The sequence below is a fragment of the Narcine bancroftii genome, chromosome 7 (genome assembly GCF_036971445.1).
Source record: "Narcine bancroftii isolate sNarBan1 chromosome 7, sNarBan1.hap1, whole genome shotgun sequence".
NCBI lineage: Eukaryota > Metazoa > Chordata > Chondrichthyes > Torpediniformes > Narcinidae > Narcine > Narcine bancroftii.
Window position 1 is genome coordinate 179,943,353 of NC_091475.1, and position 22,910 is coordinate 179,966,262.

At 45.0% G+C, this 22,910-nt stretch overlaps 2 long non-coding RNA genes across 2 annotated transcripts in view; one reads left to right on the forward strand and one right to left on the reverse strand.

Annotated features, from left to right (window-relative positions):
* The window catches only part of LOC138739461 (uncharacterized), a 64,503-nt gene extending 55,600 nt beyond the window's left edge, over positions 1-8,903 (reverse strand). The window contains exon 1 of the long non-coding RNA XR_011342269.1: positions 7,367-8,903. This is a non-coding gene — a long non-coding RNA (uncharacterized lncRNA). The remainder of the gene's footprint in view (positions 1-7,366) is intronic.
* Positions 1-22,910, forward strand: part of LOC138739460 (uncharacterized) — a 44,094-nt gene that overhangs the window by 2,596 nt on the left and 18,588 nt on the right. The window lies entirely within an intron of this gene.

Sequence of the window (22,910 nt, forward strand, 5' to 3'; positions counted from 1 at the left end):
CTCCAAATTACAAGTGGTATTCTGTGAGAGATTTTGTGATCAGGAATGTGCGCATTGACCCCAGAGCTGAATCTATTAGAACTTTATGGGGCTTTATATATGTATCCATCGAAGGACGATCTGCATGCTTTCTATGTAATGTATGACTAATAAAAGACAGACTGATGGCATAGGTTAGAATCCGGTGCTGCTTGTACGGAGTTTGTACATTTTCCCTGTGTCTGTGTGGGTTTCCTCCCACCCTTCAAAACATATGGGTGTTGTAGGTTGACTGGTGTATTTGGAGGGTGCAGGGTCATGGGCTGGAAGAGCATGCTACCATGATGTACATCTAAATTTAGAATTATTGAACAGAACCAATGACTGAACAGTGCACAATGAAGGATGTTCTGGGATGGGAGAGCCGAGAACACGTTGTAAAAGGGTGGTGGTGATTAGAGTAAAGGCTGGAATAGGCAAAGCAATGGGGCAGTTGATGCAGCAGAAATTGGATCATAGTTTAAGACTCATTCATGTCCAGAAATGCCCAGAATGTCTACTGTTATGGACTATGGACAGTTTTAACTCTGACCAGGGAAAGTGACTGACTGTTCAGCGGGAGAAAGGAGCGCACACTGTGAGAAGTACCCTAGTAGTGAGCTGGGAGAATGAACAGCTGTGTGGAGCATGAGAGCCGCGCACTAAAGCTGGTGGGGTTGCTGAGAGTGTGCCAGCTGCTATCCACCCCTCTCATCCAATCAGGAGTGCTGAAGGCACACGCTGCAGCAGTTAAAACTGTCCAGTTCGCTGAGGAACAAACTGTCAGTTTGTGCTCACCCGGCAGCTCCAGCTAAAAGGCAGGAATTTGAGCTGCTCTGTTTGCAGGAGCACTGCTGTTCTGACAGCAGATTTTACCTTCTGATTCCTGAGTGTGTGTCCAGCCTGTGTTTCTCCAGTCCCCTTTCGAGAAGAGGACTTTGTGTGACAAAAGTCACTTGGTATAACCCAAGGCAGGGCTTTGGCAGAGAAGACTTTGTGTGACAGAGGGTCACCTGGTACAACCGCAAAGAGGTCTTCAGAGGTGCAGACCTGGAGGTCACTGTGAAAAACTCCCTTGTGAGAAAACTGAAGCTGGTCATTCTTGGCTTGGCTTCGCGGACGAAGATTTATGGAGGGGGTAAAAAGTCCACGTCAGCTGCAGGCTCGTTTGTGGCTGACCAGTCCGATGCGGGACAGGCAGACACGATTGCAGCGGTTGCAAGGGAAAATTGGTTGGTTGGGGTTGGGTGTTGGGTTTTTCCTCCTTTGCCTTTTGTCAGTGAGGTGGGCTCTGCGGTCTTCTTCAAAGGAGGCTGCTGCCCGCCAAACTGTGAGGCGCCAAGATGCACGGTTTGAGGCGTTATCAGCCCACTGGCGGTGGTCAATGTGGCAGGCACCAAGAGATTTCTTTAGGCAGTCCTTGTACCTCTTCTTTGGTGCACCTCTGTCACGGTGGCCAGTGGAGAGCTCGCCATATAACACGATCTTGGGAAGGCGATGGTCCTCCATTCTGGAGACGTGACCCATCCAGCGCAGCTGGATCTTCAGCAGCGTGGACTCGATGCTGTCGACCTCTGCCATCTCGAGTACTTCGACGTTAGGGATGTAAGCGCTCCAATGGATGTTGAGGATGGAGCGGAGACAACGCTGGTGGAAGCGTTCTAGGTGGTGCCGGTAGAGGACCCATGATTCGGAGCCGAACAGGAGTGTGGGTATGACAACGGCTCTGTATACGCTTATCTTTGTGAGGTTTTTCAGTTGGTTGTTTTTCCAGACTCTTTTGTGTAGTCTTCCAAAGGCGCTATTTGCCTTGGCGAGTCTGTTGTCTATCTCATTGTCGATCCTTGCATCTGATGAAATGGTGCAGCCGAGATAGGTAAACTGGTTGACCGTTTTGAGTTTTGTGTGGCCGATGGAGATGTGGGGGGGCTGGTAGTCATGGTGGGGAGCTGGCTGATGGAGGACCTCAGTTTTCTTCAGGCTGACTTCCAGGCCAAACATTTTGGCAGTTTCCGCAAAGCAGGACGTCAAGCGCTGAAGAGCTGGCTCTGAATGGGCAACTAAAGCGGCATCATCTGCAAAGAGTAGTTCACGGACAAGTTTCTCTTGTGTCTTGGTGTGAGCTTGCAGGCGCCTCAGATTGAAGAGACTGCCATCCGTGCGGTACCGGATGTAAACAGCGTCTTCATTGTTGGGGTCTTTCATGGCTTGGTTCAGCATCATGCTGAAGAAGATTGAAAAGAGGGTTGGTGCGAGAACACAGCCTTGCTTCACGCCATTGTTAATGGAGAAGGGTTCAGAGAGCTCATTGCTGTATCTGACCCGACCTTGTTGGTTTTCGTGCAGTTGGATAATCATGTTGAGGAACTTTGGGGGACATCCGATGCGCTCTAGTATTTGCCAAAGCCCTTTCCTGCTCACGGTGTCGAAGGCTTTGGTGAGGTCAACAAAGGTGATGTAGAGTCCTTTGTTTTGTTCTCTGCACTTTTCTTGGAGCTGTCTGAGGGCAAAGACCATGTCAGTGGTTCCTCTGTTTGCGCGAAAGCCGCACTGTGATTCTGGGAGAATATTCTCAGCGACACTAGGTATTATTCTATTTAGTAGAATCCTAGCGAAGATTTTGCCTGCAATGGAGAGCAACGTGATTCCCCTGTAGTTTGAGCAGTCTGATTTCTCGCCTTTGTTTTTGTACAGGGTGATGATGGTGGCATCACGAAGATCCTGAGGCAGTTTACCTTGGTCCCAACAAAGCTTGAAAAACTCATGCTGTTTGGCATGCAGAGTTTAGCCGCCAGCCTTCCAGACTTCTGGGGGGATTCCATCCATACCTGCTGCTTTGCCACTTTTCAGTTGTTCGATTGCCTTATATGTCTCATCCAGGGTGGGAACCTCATCCAGCTCTAGCCTTAGGGGCTGTTGAGGGAGCTGGAGCAGGGCGGAATCTTGGACTGAGCGGTTGGTACTGAAAAGAGATTGGAAGTGTTCTGACCATCGGTTGAGGATGGAGATCTTGTCGCTGAGGAGGACTTTGCCGTCTGAGCTGCGCAGCGGGCTTTGGACTTGGGGTGAGGGGCCGTACACAGCCTTTAGAGCCTCGTAGAAACCCCTGAAGTCGCCAATGTCCGCGCTGAGCTGTGTTCGTTTGGCGAGGCTAGTCCACCACTCATTTTGGATCTCCCGGAGTTTGCGCTGAAGATGGCTGCATGCGCGACGGAAGGCTTGTTTCTTCTCTGGACAGGACGGCTTTGTAAGGTGAGCCTGGTGGGCAGCTCGCTTCTTTGCCAGCAGCTCCTGGATTTCCTGGCTGTTTTCGTCAAACCAGTCCTTGTTTTTCCTGGAGGAGAAGCCCAGTACCTCTTCAGTGGATTGCAGTATGGTAGTCTTCAACTGATCCCAGAGGGTTTCAGGGGACGGGTCCGTGAGGCGGGTTGCAACGTCGAGCTTTGCTTTGAGGTTTGCCTGGAAGTTTCCTCTCGCTTCGTCTGACTGCAGTTTTCCAACATTGAACCTCTTTCTGGGGGCTTTATTGTTCCTGGGCTTTGGCTTGAAGTGAAGGTTGAGCTTGCAGCGAACCAGCCGGTGGTCAGTGTGGCATTCCGCGCTAGGCATGACCCTGGTGTGGAGCACATCTTGTTTGTCACTTTCTCGCACCAGGATGTAGTCCAGGAGGTGCCAGTGTTTGGATCGGGGATGCATCCAGGTGGTCTTAAGGCTGTCCCTCTGCTGAAAAAGGGTGTTTGTAATGACAAGCCGCTGTTCTGCGCAGAGCTCCAACAGGAGGCGCCCATTGTCGTTGCACTTGCCGACGCCATGCTTGCCCAGGATTCCTGGCCAGGTTTCTGAGTCTTTGCCGACACGAGCGTTGAAGTCGCCCAGGATGACAACCTTGTCGGCTGTAGGGGTACGTTAGATGAGGTTGCGCAGGTCGGTGTAGAACTTGTTCTTTTCTGCTGGTTCCGCCTGGAGGGTTGGAGCATAGACACTGATGAGGGTGATGTGACGCTTGTTTTGAAGTGGGAGTCGCATGGACATGATTCGGTCCGAGAGGCCTGTCGGAAGGTTTTCGAGTTTGGAGGCAATGAAGCTCTTGACCATGAAGCCTACACCAGATAGGCGTCGTTCATCCGAAGGCTTGCCAGACCAGTAGAGTGTGTAGCCCGCGCCGCGTTCTTGGAGGCTGCCTACATCTGCCAGGCGGACTTCACTGAGAGCGGCTATGTCGATGTCAAGTCTGAGGAGTTCATGTGCAATGAGGGCAGACCAACGTTCAGGTCGGTGGCTGTCAGTCTTGTCTAGCATGGTTCTGATGTTCCAGCATGCTAGCTTGAGTTTGTGAGCATCTTTTGAGGGGGAGGACGTGGAGGGGGAGGACGTGGAGGGGGAGGACGTGGAGGGGGAGGACGTGGAGGGGGAGGACGTGGAGGGGGAGGACGTGGAGGGGGAGGACGTGGAGGGGGAGGACGTGGAGGGGGAGGACGTGGAGGGGGAGGACGTGGAGGGGGAGGACGTGGAGGGGGAGGACGTGGAGGGGGAGGACGTGGAGGGGGAGGACGTGGAGGGGGAGGACGTGGAGGGGGAGGACGTGGACCTGTCCTCGGGCCTGCGCAAAGGAGCTTTTAGGTGGAGTGCAGTGCGCGCAGTACTGGCCCCACCCTTTACACCCATGGTTCGTGTGCCGTGGCCAAGCAAGCTGGGACGTGGCAGCGAGGTCCTTGGGTCGTAGGTTTTATATCGGAGTGGCCTTCTCCTATGCAGGTTTCTTACCCGGGCTGGAGGGATCTGCCTCCCCTCCTAGGTCGGTCCATACTGCCCGGACCGGGGCCGAGGCCGCCGCAGTTCACCCTGTGCCTGGACTGGGGCCACCGCCTCCCACTCCCTGCCCGGACCGGGGCCTCCGCCTGCCTCACTCGACCGAGGCCGGGGCCGCCGTCGAGTGAGGCAGGCGGAGGCCCCGGTCCGGACAGGGAGTGGGAGGCGGCGGCCCCAGTCCAGGCACAGGGAGAGCAGCGGCGGCCCCGGCCCCGGTCCGAGCTGGTCATTACCACACAAGAAACTCCTGTATTAGCCTGCCAAGGTTGTAAGTCTGCTCAGTGACAACAGTTATCTCTCTCCACGTTCAACTCAAAGACCTCTACACAACTGAATTAAAGCCTGGAGACCATACTCTGAATTGTAGTAGTCAGAGGTAAAACACAGGATTCTGTTGACACCGTGGTTAAGTAAAAAAACACACAAATCCTTGATGAAGGGCTAAAGCCCGAAACGTTGGTGATGTATCTTCACCTTTGCTACATAAAGGCACTGTTTGACCTGCTGAGTTTCTCCAGCTTTTGTGTTTTTTTTCATATTCTGTGAACCATGATCCAATTTCTGCTGCATCAATTGCCCCATTGCTTTGCCTATTCCAGCCTTTACTCTAATCACCACCACCCTTTTACGACGTGTTCTCGGCTCTGATGTCTCTCCCATCCCAGAACATCCTTCACTGTGCACTGTTCTGTCATTGTTCTTTTGAATTACTTACTTGATGAGACTGACTTGTTTTGGGAGTTTATTTTGGGCTATTTGGTTTTAGACTGTAATGGTCTGAGATTCTTTTCCACATGCACACTATCAATATACATTGTTAGTGTATAGTTGCCATAAAGGCTTATGTTTGGGTGTTGAGTTGATTTAGATAATTATATTATTGTTAATAAATTTTTAGATAAACTTAACCCTTCTGTTTATGCGTCTTTCAATTGGTGTTGGTGAGGAGTAACACTGCAAATGACCCAGATGTGGTTTTCACTTTGAGTCATTGTATATGATTGAAAGAACAGCTTTATGCAATTCAATATCTGAAGACATGGTGTTAATACTGGTACATAATCAAAAGCCCACCTCACTGACAAAAGACAAAGGAGGAAAAACCCAACACCCAACCCCAACCAACCAATTTTCCCCTGCAACCGCTGCAACCGTGTCTGCCTGTCCCGCATTGGACTTGTCAGCCACAAACGAGCCTGCAGCTGACGTGGACATTACCCCTCCATAAATCTTCATCCGCGAAGCCAAGCCAAAGAATCAAAAGCAACTTATTGGCAGTCGAGGTAAACATTGCCAACAGCAGAAATCGTGACTCAAACTTTTTGTAATTGTCAGGCTCAACAATTTCACACATACAGTTGTCTCAACTGGTCTTGCTATATCTCCACATCATGACTCTCATTCTAATTAACTATTCAGGCTTTGTCAGTGAAAAACCAGGAATTTCAGGGATGATTTTTTTTTTGCATTTAGCCTTCCCAGCCTTCAGCTTGCTTTCAACTGGCCCTGGTTCTCCTCCCTCATCCACAGTGGGGTGTTTTAGATACAGACCTGCCTTTCAGAATAGGCGTAGCTCTCCGCTGTTAGTGTGAAGAAAAAGGAAAAGCAGAGTGAGAGAATGAGGGAAATCATTCACATGTCATTATTAGGCTCACAGGAAATTTTCATTTGGAAATTCAGGAAGTTTCATTTTGTGACAGTTAATAGGCAAATTTAACTTCCATTCAATAGTGTTGTTGAGGAGGAATAGGGGATTGTTGTAATTTTGAAGCCTTCAACTTCAACATTGTTGTGGTGTGAATTGTTAGACAATTGCAAATGCTTTTTTTTAAAAAAAATTTCAGTATAGAAAGAAGTAAATCATGAAAATCTGTAGCTATTGTGGTTGAAGTAAAAATACAAAATGCTGGAAAAGCTCAGCAGATCAGTGTCAATTATGTAGCAAAGGTAAAGATACAGAACCGACATTTCAGGCTTGAGCCCTTCATCAAGGTATGAGAGAATGCCAGTGGACATCTGAATAAAAGGGTGGGGGGGGTGGTGGCAAAGGCAGAAGATGATAGGTGGAGAAAGGAGGGAGGGGACAGCAGCAATGAGGGGAGGAGGGATGGCTGGGTGGGTAAGGGGGAAGGGGGAGAACTAGAAAGGCAGGAAAAGGGGAGGGGAAAGAAAAGGCAAACATTTAGCAGAAAGAAGAGAAGTCAATACCCCTTTTATAGTGACATTGTCTTTAAATCGCTTCACTTACCTCCCTAAAAGGTCTGAATGTGGATTGACTGGTTGAACTCGCTTCATCTTCCATTCGCCTAGGGGTATAGACTCAGAGGTGGAGTGAAGTCACTCCACCTCTTCTGTAAAAGGAATGCCGCTGAAAGCAGCTCCAAAGGGGAAGGCTGATGATGTGGTGATGACACCGTCAGTCTGGGACCCAGGAGCAAGAATTAAAAAAACCCATACAGTTAATAGAGTCCATTAAGTTGTGCAGGAGATCTGTCTGAGTCCTGTGACTACATGCACAGATCTCCATTAGCATTCTTACCTGCTCTTTGGTCACTATTTTCGAGTATAGGCTGCTTTCCCTTCTCGGCACGTATGTTTGAGGTCACGCTGGCGGGAGGCGTTACTGCAGCACTCACCCCACCTCCTGCAGGTCTGGAAGCGGCTCCCAACTCTGCTTTCCATAAAGGCACTGCAGGATCCACATTATAGGTTGTCACCATAAAAGGTAAAAATCACTTTTTTTTACTTAAGCCGGCTATAATGCAGGGTTTCACCATAAAAAGGGCTAATGTTAATGCCATCTGGCTGGAGAGTGCCCAGACGGAAAATAAGGTGATGTTCCTCCAATCTGCGGGTGGTCAGGGTGGGATGGTACATAAAACCATGGACATACATGTGAGTCTGCGAGTGTGACTCAGAATTTAAATGGTTGGCTACTGGGAGGTCACTGTTGTTGCAAATGAAGAGGAGGTGCTCAGCGAAGAGATCTCTCAGTCTGCAACCAGTCTTTCTGATGTAGAGAAGGCCACAGAGGGAATACTAAATGCAGTAAATAAGTCCTGTGGATATACAAGTGAAATTTTGCTTCACTTAAAAGGCTTGTTTGGGGCCCCAGACCATGGTGAGGGAGGAGGTGTGGGTGCAAGTGTTGCACCTTCTGTGGTCACACGGGAAGGTGCGGGGAGGGGAGGGTGAGGTGGTAATAGGTGAGGAAGGTGAGTGCACGAGGGAATCACAGAGGGTGTGATCCCTGCGGAAGGCTGAGAGACGAGAAGGTAAAATGTGTCTGATAGTGGGATCCTGTAGTAATTGTCTGAAATTCTGGCGGATAATGTATTGGATGTATTGGAGGTGGTAGGTGAGGATGAGGGGGATTCTATGTTTGTTGCATTTGGGGGCAGAGAGGGCCAGGGCATATGAGTGGGAAATGGAGGAAATGCTGGTGAGGGCTGAGTTGATGGTGGTGGAGGGGAAGCCATGCTTGTGGAAGAAGGCAGACGTTTCGGAAGATCTAAATTGGGAGACCTCATCTTGGGAACAGATGTGGCAGAGATGGAGAAATTGAGAGAAGGGGATGGAATCCTTGCAGGGGACAGGGTGTGAGGAAGTGTAGTCCAGGTAGTTGTGGGAGTTGAAGGGCCTGAAGTATATGTCAGTGGAAAGCTTGTCTCCTGAGATGGAGACAGTGAGATCCAGGAAGGGGAAAGTGTTGACGGAGGTGGACCAGGTGAGTATAACATCAGAGTAGAAGTTGCCTGCAAAGTGGATGAAGTTGACATGCAGCCCCAATGTAATCATTGATATATACCGGAGGAAGAGCTGAGGGGTCTTCCCTGTGTAGGCCTGGATTATGGTTTGCTCCACAAAGCCTACAAACAAGCAGGCGTAGCTGGGACCCATGTGGGTACCCATGGCTACTCCTTCAATTTGGAGGAAGTGGGATGAGTTAAAGGAAAAGTTATTTAGAATGAGGACAAGTTCTGCCAGGCAGAGGAAGGTGATTGTAGAGGGTGACTGGTCAGGTCTTTGGTCCAGTAGAGAATCTTGGTATTAACTGTTCTCTTATTAACAGTGTAGTGTCCAGTTATCTGGAATGGAAACACAAATTGATGCAATTTGGTCATGTTGGTCTCAAAATAACAGATTGCTTCAAGGAAACATATTATCATAACATATAAGAACCCATCTCTGACCATGTCCTATTTTGCTACATTGCTAAGAGGTTACATCTATTCTACTGTTGTAATGATAGTAACTTGCTTTTAATTTTGAATTTGTATAATATTTTGTGTTACTTTCTTGATAGAAAATCTTTGCATAAAATTATAAAAGTTTAGCATCTCAGAATTATTCACCTGTGGCGCTTGCAGGAGCTGAAGGAAATCACTGCTGCTTCACCGACGGTCGTTAACGACTGTTTTTATTCAAATTCAGCAAGCATGAGCTCATTGTGACACTCTGACGGCGCCATTTCCCCATGGCTGTCCTGCTACGTGGTGATACAAGCGGGGCCGGTTCGCCACGAGGATGTGCGCCGCCACACACCATTCATTATATTTTAGCATAATTTAGCATATAGGATAAACACTAAAATGTTTGGACATTGTTTCTTTAAGTGAATTTTGAGACATTTGTCTGTGATCATTTCCTTCAGCAATGCAAAATTGATTTTCTGCTCCTGGCTTAGATGGAATTTAAGCAAGATTTTTGAAAATGTCAAGATACATTTCGAACGTTGGTCTCCAGTTTAAAAATATTTCCCAATTATTCATTCTATTAACAGAAGAATGAGCAGAAGATAGCCAATTGTTATCTGAATCCTCAATACTGATAATATCAGAATCTATTCAAAGTGAATTAGATGTATACTCTTTTAAATGTTCTTGTAATCTAATCTCCCATTCATTTAGTATCTTATCATCTTCAAAAATGTCTTGCTGGAAATTTTGTTGAACAGATTTGTCCACAGAAATATGGCTGTGTGCCAGAAGTTCCCTTTCATGGTCATACTCTGAACAAGTGAAAGAAATGTGGGAATGAATCACTGTGGGATGACAGGTCTGAGGAAGGAATAAAGACTGAGTCACCATTCTGGGCTGAAGTTCTTTGTGAAAACTGCGACAGTGAAACTCCTTGAGAGGTGTCTTGTTGGTTCATTCAGTTGTTTTACATCTTCTACAGAGAGATCTGGTGGCAATCTCCTAATGGCCTATTCTCCTTTGCTGTTGGTTCTTAGAATGAAGTTAATACATGGGGCTGAATATCTCCACTGAAAGACAAGTTATCAATACATCCTTGATTTGATTGATTGCTATCAATACATCCTTGATTTGATTGATTGCTATCAAAGTGAACATGGTGGGAAACTCTGCTTCATAGCCCATTGAAAGAAGTTTGTCCATCGACTGTTTGTGTACTCTGCAAATAAAAGTGGTGAAGGAAACCATTTTGATGGAAGTGTTATCAGGGCAGTGTTGCTTTCCAAGATGATTTTTTGTTACATTTTATTGGTTTGAAGTAGACTGTGCAATGGAATGAGTATTTATTTGATTAAATGTGGATGTAAAAGGTTGGAATTTTTCATTTCTTGGAAGTATCTTATTTTTATAATGGTCATTAAAGATCTGGATCTCTTCCTGGTGCTGAATGACAGAAGGAGCTAGAATTGTCAGTGGGATAATTCTCGAAGACATAGTCTTTGTGCCCATATTTCTTCCTCTGCACCATGGCTGTGGCATCAATATATGTTTCATCTATAGTGTGATAATTGTTTTCTGCATTGAAGAGCAACATTTTGTGCCATCAACATCAACTTTGTCATAATCTAAAGCTTTGTTGTCAGTATCTGCATGAAGTGATTGTATCGTTTTTGTTCTCTTTCTTTTTTAAGGATGCATATTGATAGTTAAAGAAGGCAACCACTGGGGAAAACAAAATAACCTAAATAGCCGGGAAATTGAAATTGAATATTTTCTTCCCTAAAGGACAACTCACAAGATGATCCTGTAAAATCTGGCTTTCAAATGCAATGAAGTAAGCCTTCTGAGGAAAGGATACATGTGCCACCATGCTCACAAGAATCAGAAAAGCAGGAATTTGGAAGACATTTGTATGCTAACCATAAATTAATGCACCTCATTCTAGTTGGACATGCATTGCTTACGTAGGCATTTGTATCACTGCATCCAACCTGTACTGAGGTATTATTTGGCTGAACTTTGACCAGGTCATTTGATTCAGAAAATGCTATCACCTGATTATTGTATCCTTTGAAGCCTATCAAAAAGCAAAAAGAAAAAAAAAATTGGAAACCCAGCAGCAAATCTAAAAACATGCAAAATATCTTCAGGTTCAGCCTGATTGCATGATGAAACAATTTCAGGAATAGCTCAATATCTAATTGTGGGTTGGCACCATAAACAGAACTCAAGATTCATACTGAAAGAGGTGAAATCTAATTTCCAGGCAATTTGTTTCAATCTGCAGTTATTTATGTGGTATAACATAAATGTTAACAAGGTCTGCACTTGACCCAAACAGGCTGAGTCGATGAGTAAGTCATCTGAATTAATCAAAACACATCACCAGACACAAATCTCATTTGTGAAAATCTTCATCTGTAAAAATATAGATTTAATTGCTTTATATCTATAACGAAGCAATATGCCCAGAAACTGCAACCAAGAGTGCAGTATAATCTGGATAATCATACATTAAACTGTTACTTAATAGATTGTTGGAAAGTTAAAATGATCAGCACAAGTGAGTGCAAATCATACAGAAAGGCAATTAAGCTTATCTGATGGGGTAGACATTAAAGGAGAGAGTATATTGATTACTTCTGAGGTAAGTTGATTCAAATTCTCTTTATATCAACCAGGTCTATATTCCACTAACAACAAAACCAGGAAAGGTATATTTTCTGGGAAAAAAAATAAAACTAAAGATACTGGAATCTGAAACAAAACAAGATGCTGGAAGAGTTCAGTTAATTAAGCAATGCCATTTTTGTGTTTGGGGTCAAGGACCTTCACAGATGTATTTGTTAACATAACATTAAAGCTTGTATCTTATCTACTTAATGGATCCTCTGCACTGAACAACTAACTGCCCATGACAGAGGAATGCCTAAGGATGCATTAGTTTAACATTGATAAGTCTGCTTTTAGCTGCATTAACTTCAGGATCATACATGATATCATGCAGTAAACTGGAAGACCTTGGTTTTAATGATTACCCATGATTTCAGATTTCTTGTCGGGGTACATACCAGGGTACATCACTTACAATCCTGAGATTCTTTATTCTGCGGGTGAGGCAGAATTACCACTTATCAGTAGTGCAAAAAGAGCTGTGCACAGTGTACACATATAAACAAATAAAGAACTATAAACAAACTGACAGTGCAATACAGGGAGAACAAAAAATAAAGTGGACAAGTAAGAGTCCTTAAATGAGTCCCTGATTGAGTTTGTTGTTGAGGAGTCTGATGGTGAAGGGGTAGCAGCTGTTTCTGAACTTGTTGGTGCAAGTTTTGTGGCACCTAGACCTCTTTCTTGATGGCAGCAGTGAGAACAGAGCATGTGCTGGGTGGTGTGGGTCTTTGATGATTGCTGCGGCTCTCTGACGGCAGCATTCCCTGTAGATGTAGATGTACTCAATAGTGCGGAGGGTTTTTGCTTGTGATGTCTCAGGCTGTGTCCACTACCTTTTGGAGGGCTTTACGCTCAGGGGTATTGGTGTCCCCATACCAGACTGTGATGCAGCTGGTCAGCACATTTTCCACCACACGTCTGTAGAAATTTTCCAGGGTTTCTGGTGTCATACCAAACCTCCGCAGAGTAAGTAGAGGTGCTGACAGGCTTTCTTCGCGATGGCATTGGTGTGTTGGGTCCAGTGACTCTAAAAACAAATTTACTTACCCTCTCCACCTCTGATTCCTCAATGATCACTGGATTGCATACCTTTGGCTTTCCTGAAGTCAACAATGGTGACATTGAGTGCAGGAGGATGCACCACCATTTATTCAAAGGTTGAAAAACTAATAGGCTTTTCTTCACTAAAGAACAAAGGTGCATCGATACTGCTCGACTGCCCTGCACTGATGAGGGGGCTGTGGAACAGTCACCTTTATACAGGAGCCTGTGGGAGGGGCCACAGGTACAACTGGCCAATGGGTGTGCCTGACCAGACAAATACATACAAGAGTGGTTGACCACACAGAGTTGTTGTTGGTGCACCATTCAGCCATGTTTTCAATCTCCCTCCTGCATGCTGACACATCATCTTTCTTTATACAACCCACTATCGTGGTATCATTCGCAAATTTGTAGATGCTGTTACTATATTGTCGTACTGAACAACACAGTTGTAGGTGTAAAATGAGTAGAGGGCTAAAACACAGCCCTGTAGAGCTCTGGTACTAATGGAGATTGTGGAGGAGATGTTCTTACTAATCCTCACTGATTGTGGTGTGGAGATGAGGAAATCCATGATCCAATTATACAGTGGGGTGTTTAAGTCCCAGGTCTTGGAATTTGCTGATCAGTTTTGAGGGGACGATGGTGTTACATGCCAAACTGTAGTCAATAAGTAGCATCGTGATGTATGCATCTTTACTGTCCAGGTGTTCTAGGGCTTTGAGTAGAGCCAGTAAGATGGGGAACTGGAACATATCCATGTCAACGCTCAGAAAGGAGCTGATATGCTTCAACACCAGCCTTTCAAAGCACTTCATCACTGTTGATGCAAGTGCTACTGGACAATAGTCATTAAGGCAGGTTCCCACAATCTTCTTGGGCACTGGTGTGATTGACACCTGTTTGAAACAAGTGGGTACCACATTCTGCCGGGGTGAGATGTTGAAGATATCCGTGAATACATTGATAAGCTGGTCACCACAGATTTTTGTTCTTGGCCAGGTACTCTGTTTGGCTGGATGCTTTCCTTGGATTCACTCTGCTGAAGGCAGCTTGCACACCATCCTCAGCTACAAATAGAATGGGATCATCAGGAGATGAGGGAGTGCGGAGGGGTGGTTCTTTGCTGTTACTGTTGTCAAATTGGGCGTTGAAGGCATTGAGTTTCTCTAGGGGCTAAGCCTTGCAATGAATTTAATTTTGTAGCATTTAGGCCCTGCCACAGCTGTCGGGTGCCCTTTGTTGTTTCCATTTTCATCCAGAATCTCCACTTCACCTGGGACATAGCTTTTCGTAGGTCATACCTGCTCCTTACAGAATCTCTGGACTTAAATTATCAGAATCTCTGGACTTAAATGTCTGTGATCTGGCTCTCAGCAGGTTCCAGATTTCATCCAGGGCTTCTCGTTGGGGGAAACCCTGAACGATTTGATGGGTACCCATTCATCCACAGCTGTTTTAATAAAGTCTTTGACATTGGTGGTGTAATTGTTCAAATTCTCAGCTGAGCCCTTGAACACCGCCCAAACTGCTGACTTGAGGAAGTCCTGTCACCGTTCGTCAGCTTCCTGTGACCACCTTCTACCTGTCCTGTTACTGGAGCCTCTCTTTTTAGGCTCTGTTTGTATGAAGGCAGAAGGAACACAGCCAGGTGATCCAACTTTCCAAAATATGGTCTTGGGAAAGAAATGATAGGCCTTCCTTATCTTGGTGCAGAAGTGATCAAGTATGCTGGGGCCTCTGGTACAGCAGGTAAAAGGCTGGTGGTAGTTGGACAGTGTTTCCATGACACAGGCCTGGATAAAGTCACTGACTAAGATTTGTAGTACTTTGGGTTATCCTTTGTTTACTAACCACATCATGCAGCTCTGCAAGTGTCTGCTTGTAATTGCTATTGGGTGGGATATAAACTCTGGTGAGAATCACTGATAGGAACTCCCGCGGTAGTTAGAAGGACCTGCATTTATTTGAGATTTTCTCTAAGGCAGCAGAGCAGGAGGTCGACATGACTCCAATGTCCATGCACCAGTCAGTATTAATGGAAAACACACACCGCCCCTCTCCCTTTTCCATAATCCAAGTTCTGATCCAGTCTATGGATGGCAAAACCATCTGGTCAGATAGCCAGGTCTCTGTTAGCCAGATCTTGTTGCAGCAAACAACTGAGATGTGTCTTACCTGTCTCTGATAAAGCAGCCTTGCCCTCAGGTTGTCAATTTTATTCTCCAATGGCTCGACATTCGCCAGTAATATGGACAGTTGGGGAGGTATCAGACCCTTGTGCTTCAGTCTTGTTTAGATCCCGGCCCTCTCTCCACGTTTCCAATTATGACCTTGGAGGTGGGCTGTCCCTTTTAAGCCCCTGCCTTCCAGCTGGCCTGTTCCTGAAATCCGTTACCCGGGAGATTTGAAGATCATTAACTGTGTTCAGCAGCTGGTCAGTCAAGAAAACACTGCATGCAGTTGATTGTAATAAAAACAGCTGGGAAGGTGAGTATTTTAAATGAGTATTTAACAGGGGTTCTTCAGCCCGTAGAAAGTTGCCTTGGGTTGCTGGTGACAATTTTTAAGGAAAGCCAAAGGATGCATTTGTTTAGCATTGACAAGTCTGCTCTCAGCTGTATTAACTTCCTTCAGGATCATGTATCCCAAAGGAATACTAAAAAAACTGCAGATTCTGGAATCTTGAGTGAATAGTGAGTAGCTGAAAGGACACAACAGGTTGGGCAGCATCCATGGAGAGAAGTTTTGAGTCAATACTTCAGGCATTGATAAAGGCACCCTCGCTAAAATGCTGACTGACCAGTCAGTCACCTACGGATGGTGCTTGAACTGCTGAGTCTCTCCAGTTTGTTACAGAAAGTCCCTATTTAGTTCAAAGCTCATTTGTTTCCACCAATATCAGGTGTGGATTAACTTAACTCCATGACTTCATAATAATCGTCTTAGTGGTCTTCCCTCAGAATTAGTTGATCCTTTCAGAAATCACGCCAGTACTGGGTCTGTTTTCCATCAGCTGATGTATTGACAATAGTAAGAAGTACAGGCAGTCCCCGGGTTAAAAATATCCAACATACGAACAACTAGAATGAAGGAAGTAGAATGGTTGAGTCAGGGTCATGCGAGAGTATGCTGTACGGTACTCTTGCATGATGCTACCATCGCCCAGAATCAAGAGAGAGTAGCGTATCGCATATCGCGAACGTGGGAACAGATTTGAAATTGAAAAGTACAGTTACGAACATTGCCCCTGTAAAGCACTGTATAATCTTATTTTATCTGGTTTACAAGTGACTCGTGAACCAACAGGTTGGAGACTCTTTACTGCCTCCTTGGGTTAAGGGCAGCTAGAAATGAACAGATGGTTCTTTGCAGCTGATACCACCTCCAAGTTTCACATGGCAAAAATCCTAATACACCTGTACTCTATTTGTACTGTACCAGGGGAAAAGCCCTGAAACTACTGTACTGTACATGCATAATAACAGAGTAACCATGCTTCTAAAGCATAAATCTGATGCAAGTGTGGCAGAATCAAACCCTGACTCTCCAGGTCCATCCTCTCCAACAGTAGCCATCTCTCCATCATCTTCTCCTACATCAACCAATTATGCACTGTATTATTATTATTATTGTGTATTTGGAAATGGTTCTTAAGCATTTTACAAGCATAGAAAGGTAAAATATATACTATATATGCCATATACTCAGATTAACATTTGACTAACTGACGCTAAATAAGGACCATATGTACTTGTTCTGACTTAAGTACGAATTTGACCTAGGTAATTTTAATTTTAACCTGGGGACTGCCTGTAATACATTTCTTCAATTTCTTATTCAATTTTATTCTCATCTGACTGAACATATACAACTTATGGTTGGAATTCTTTTTGGTTAGTTTGCTGTTTGCAACACTGCTATTTGTATCACAGTCTTTCTGGTCTCCACCCTATCACATTCATGCCCTATTCTCCTCAATCCTCCTCCTTCCTCTGCAGCAGAACATTTCCTTGTTTCCTGACCTTTCCTGATGCCTGAAACATTGCCCGAGATTCTCATGATCCATAACAAATTCAAATAGCATGATGGAGATATAAAGGAAAACCATCTTGAGACTGAGGATTTCAATGAATCCAATCTCAAACAATTCTTGGTACTTCTGAATAAGCGTCAGAAATCACACATCCAACTAACTTATAATTGACAATACAAAGCATGTCTTCTGCAATGATACAACATTTCAATACCATATGGATAGAGCAAAGAAAATGTCTTTGGGTTGGATCGAACATTCATCCAGAGGAGATTCCTTCTGGAGGCTTCATTACATTCAAGCACACAGTTGGGCTAAAAATGTTAAACCAATGGTTTTCAAACTTTTTTCGCCCCATTCACATACCACCTAAGTAATCCCTTACTATTCACAGAGTACCCATGGCATCCTAAGGTGGTATATCAGTGGGGAAAAAAGGTTGAGACCACTCGTCGTGGACAAGAGGGCATGCTCTCAGAATAAACAAATGCCTATTTAAGACTTCTCTCGGAGGCTTCCACATCACAGGGAGTTGTGTGGGCAAGATCCTTGGGCATGCTTCAGGCTGAGATAGATGGATTTTAAATCAGTAAAGGAATCAAGGGCAGGAAAATGATCTTTAGGAATGTTAGATCAGCCAAGATCCTATTGAATGCTAGAGCAGGCTGAAAGGGACTGAGTGGTCTAATCCCATCCCTGCTTCTTTTGGTCCTAAGTCATTCTGCAAAGGCTAAAGTTATATGTATTTGTAAACTGACTTGTTCTTTGGATATAGAATCATTGAAATGGTATGGCATAGAAACAAACCTTTCTGTCCATTGAATCTATACTACTTCCAAGCAGAGTAATCTTGTCAGTCACATTCCCATGCACTTTCCCCATAACCCTGATCATTATTCTTTCAAGTGTTTATCCAATTCTCTTTCGAGATCTTTTTCAGATCGCTTGCACCATCCTGACAGGGTGATGAATTACAACTGCCTTTCCAGTCCCCTACAATATCCACTGCCAAGTAGGACAAAGGTACCAAATTTCACAGAAAACTAGCATGGAAGCATTTTCTCCAACAATCACTAACGTTCTAAGATTCAAATGTTAACACAAATTGCCATTTCTTCAAAATTGTTTGGTCAAAATCCTGCAATTCCCAGCTTGGGCCACTATGGTATCTAGGGTAAGCTGACTTCATTTTTTAATCCAAATCCATTAAATTAAACTGTATTTACCAGCAAATTCCTGTTGATGACAAAATGAAAGAACCTCCGATTATGATATAACATAATGGAACATCACATTATCATCATCTTTAACAGTGGAGCATTATAATTTGGGTCACAAAGGGATTAAAAAAGTAATCACCATGAATTGTGTGATGACAAAATGTCACGAGTTAATTGCCATTTTAATCAAGCTTGTAAATAATAATGGATTCCATATTTTTGAGAACTATGAAAGGAAAGCACTTTATCTTTGAGAGGTTAGAGCTGGGAGAAATCTGGGTCAGAGAGAAGGGGTTGGCTGAGTGGGAGGATAGCAAGAGAAGAAGTAAAAAGAGGAGAGAATGGGTGGGATTGCCACCTCAAGACTGTGGATTACAGTGAATTAAGCAAAAGTCTGTCTTTCAACCAAATGATTCATGTACAAAGTCCATACTTAGGAGTCAGCAAACATCCCAGTGTCTCCCCCATCCCTGTCTGCTTCCACTCTGCCTCTCTTTTTCATTCTCATCCTTTTTTCTTGCTCTCTTTCTCTCTCTCTCACCCCCCCCCACCCATTATTTCCTTGTCTCTCCTCTTCCTCTCTTCTTCTCTCTTACTTACTCCACCTTAATGAGGGTGGGTGTCCCAGCAATATCTGGCTTCAGTAGAGAGCCCAGGGGATGATATATCCTGATCCCATTCGATCCTGGGATTCCACCAACGTTTGACCTTGGAGGGGAGAGGAATGTGCAGTGAACTGGAGTTCACTGTCTGGTAAAGGTTTTGCTACAACACTGCATGCCTGAAAATTTGCCTGACATCAGCAACCTCACAGTTCTATTGAAAAATCTATTGAAACATTCCCTGAAACATGTACTGACTCCACCCTCACCTACCCAATATAAACCCTGGCTTTCCCGCCTTACCTCAGATTCACCCGAGGACTATTGTATCTACTGGTCATTAATTGTAAGCTATTCAAAGCATGTTTGTACTCCTCTCACTTGTCTTTGAGCGCAATCAGTTGCGTTACAATTTTAATAGCTTAACTTTGAAGCAGGATGGAAGCCCTATTGAAGCCAGGGATGCTCCAGGTTGACCCTCCGTCCCCTGAGGTGCTGGAGGAATTTGCCAGAGGAGTGCTTCCAGTCCTACCTGATGGCCACACAAGATGATTCTGATGGTCTCCAGAGATTGGCATTTCTCTCTCGAGTCGGCTTCAAGGGGTTCACTGTCATCAGAAACTGTGCTACGTATGATCAGCCATAGAAGGCTTGAAGGCCCACTACATGTATCCCCTGAGTGATGTGCTGGCGAGGCTCATCGTCGGCAGTGTCCAGGTGAGTCGATGGACGATTATGTTCTTGAACTGTGGGCCCTGAACTGAAAATGCCTCTATGAAGTGGTCACAGCCCGGGTGAGAGAGGAGAATCAAATCTGGGACACCCTCGTGGCAGAAGTAAGGTTGAGGTACATGAACCAGCAACTGCTAGAGTTGGGGAAGAAAAAGTTGGCCAGCACCCTGGAGTAGGTGAAAGCACTTGAACAGGCCCAAATGAGAGCTGGCAACCTCACGGACAAAAGCGGCGCCCTTTCAGAGGACCAGGTCATTGGGTGCCAGTGACCCCCGCAGCCCCAGCACCGACCGCTGTGGCCATGCGTGAATGGGGATGCTACTTCTGTGGAAAGGCACAGCATCCCTGCACCCAATGCCCCGCAAAGGACTCCATGTGTGCATGATGCGGTAAGTGAGGGCACTGGGTGAACGTCTGCTGGGCTAAACGGAACCCAAAAAGGGTGACTGCATTTGCAACCCCCGAATCATCACTCAACCCATGCCCAAATCCTGAAGGATTGGCCTCTGCCTCGTCATGCTGTTCTCCACCAGCGTCACGCTGCGCCTCTTGGGACCCGCCACCGGAAGTGAAGCATCATGGGAAGCCATGCAGCCATATTGCCGTGCCTCAAAGTCGGTGTCACTAAGTCTGTCATTAGATCAAGATGGAGGGTGACCATCTTGCCATGCCTTATGGTCAATGCCATCTTGTCTGTCTGCTGGCCAAGAGGAGAGAGTCAACATCAGCATGGGGAGCGATGGGGTTTCCGGAGCACTGGCATCAGTCGTCCTGGATCAGGCAATACCTCACCAATTGAATAACTCGATGATGGAGGTGATAGTAAACAGACATTTGACTGATTGCTTAGTAGACACTGGCTCTGCGGTACCCGACGGACTATCGTATTTTCTTAGCTTTGCATTCGCACTCTGCGACAATCCAGGGGTATTGTATAGTTCATCTAACTGTAAAAGGGGGGGAATTTTGTAAGTTCCGATTGTATGTACTGAAGGATTTGTGTGCTCCTGTGTCACCTTAAAAGCGTGACCATGGAGTACTCTGACCCACTTCCTCCAATCACGGTGCAGAATGGAAGGTCTTAAAAGCCAGACAACACATGCAGTCTCTCCACCCTAAATATTGATCCCCTCCCCCCCACTGTTTCCAAACCTGACTCCCGATTGAAAACTAATAGCTATAAAGAGAAGGCAATACAGTGTGGGAGACCAGGAATTTATTAGAGCTGATACACAGCAGCTGCTCAAAAAAAACATAACAGCCATGGAGAGCCCCGGTGGTAGTCGTCAAAGGGGAAGAAAAGACCAGACTGGTGATTGACTACAGCCAAACAATGAATCATTTCACACTCCTGGACGCATACCCTTCCCTCGAATTTCGGACATGGTAAACAAAATTGAGCAGTATTGGGTCTATTCGACCATTGACCTGAAAACTGCATACCATCAGTTACCAATCCATTCTGAGGACTGCCCCAAAACAGCATTTGAGACAGACAGATGGCTCTATCAGTTCTGGACGGTCCCTTTTGGTATCACCAATGGTCGTTGAGTACGGATTGAAGTCCACCTTCCCTTATCTTGACAACGTCACCATTTGTGGACACTCTCTGGAAGACCATGACGCCAACCTCCAGAGGTTTATCCACATGCACGTGAGGGTTAGGGCTTTTGCCATGTGGATAAACCTCTGGAGGTTGGCTCCTGAAGGTCACAACTAGATTTGTGAATTATTGTAAATGAGGGACATTTTTAGGGACAGTGTTTGGCCCAGTATGGAATAACTCATCCGAAAGTTGGGGACCCAAAAATAGTCTTGACTATAAAATGCAGCTTTGACAGTAGCCCATGCGCTGTCTAATAATTTAATCAAATAAGAACTGGACACCGTGCAGCAGAGCTTATAGTTATCAGCTTGTTTTAATCAGTGCACTCATTATAAAATAATTTCACTGAGTGGGCAGTTGGCTTCACTTTCTAATCTATTTGAGGTATTTATATGTCACACTGAACTGGAGGATGAATGTTGTTTCTCCGTGACTGTCAGGCATCGCAAGAGGAAACGAAAGCCATTTGTTGGTCAATTGACTAAAATAAACTACATTTTTTTTGTTAATATAACCATATAACCACTTACAGCACAGAACAAGCCAGTTCGGCCCTACTAGTCCATGCCGTAGCAAATCCCCACCCTCCTAGTCCCACTGACCAGCACCCGGTCCATACCCCTCTAGTCCCCTCCTATCCATGTAACGATCCAGTCTTTCCTTAAATGTAACCAATGATCCCGCCTCGACCACGTCTGCCGGAAGCTCATTCCACATCCCCACCACCCTCTGTGTAAAGAAATTTCCCCTCATGTTCCCCTTATAATTTTCCCCCTTCAATCTTAAACCATGTCCTCTAGTTTGAATCTCCCCCTTTCTTAATTGAAAAAGCCTATCTTAAACACCTCTATCAAGTCCCCTCTCAATCTTCTACGCTCCAGAGAAAAAAGCCCCAGTCTGCACAACCTTTCCCTGTAACTCAGACCCTGAAATCCTGTCAACATTCTCGTGAACCTTCTCTGCACTCTCTCTGTTTTGTTTATATCTTTCCTATAATTTGGTGACCAAAACTGTACAAACTGTTGAAAGCCAAAGAAATAAATTCTTTGTAATCAGAGTTAATATCTAAATTTCTCATCAGCAGTATTTTGCTTTTAATTTTAGTCACTTAAAAGTGTAAACATTTTAAATTTAATGAGTATCATCCTTCTTGTTACATCTCAGCTACTTTCACAACATTGGATTTTCAGGAAATCAAAATCTAAATATGTGAGAATGTTTCATACCAGATACATCACAATTCCTTGAATTATCGTTGACACCTTGCAGTTGTTATGGGGATCATTGTTTCTCCTTTAGATGCCAAAACAGCAACTCCGACTCTGTGGTTTTTAGATCCACTCTTGCATTATTGAATTTAGTGGCAGCAACAAATCAGGTCCCATTCAAAAAAGACCTTTGAGCAATTCAGATCCAGCAAGGATCTGTAAAATTGGATCTGCCCAGTTCCCACAGGAGCACATCCAATTGAGTGCAGTTACCAACCCTTCATTGTGCAGCTTCTACTAAAAAGCATTGACCTTTAAAGGTATATTCCATGCGGCAGATTGACTGACTACAACTGCCATGGCAAAAGAGAAGATAGAAAAAAGTTTCCAGCAGTTCAGAATGTCTACTTGGTTGCCATGTACCACTATCTCTGTCACCCAAAGATAGGCCTTGCACTCAGCAGCCACAAAACAATGGCCCTTTATCAGTCTGCCTCACTCTACATCAACAAACTCTGACAATTAATGTTCATGGCAAGACCCTGAAAATTGTGGACCACTCCTCATATCTGGGAATCTCATTGATGATGGCATTCATCACAATATTCAATGCAACAGCATGCCATCAGTTGAATGAGGAAAGGAATGGATAAAAAATTAAGGTTTCAACCTGGCACAAAAATTCATGGTCTACTGGGCTCTTTTGAGCAGCATATTAAAATAAGAGAAATCCTGTTTGACATTCTGTGAATTTTCAAAT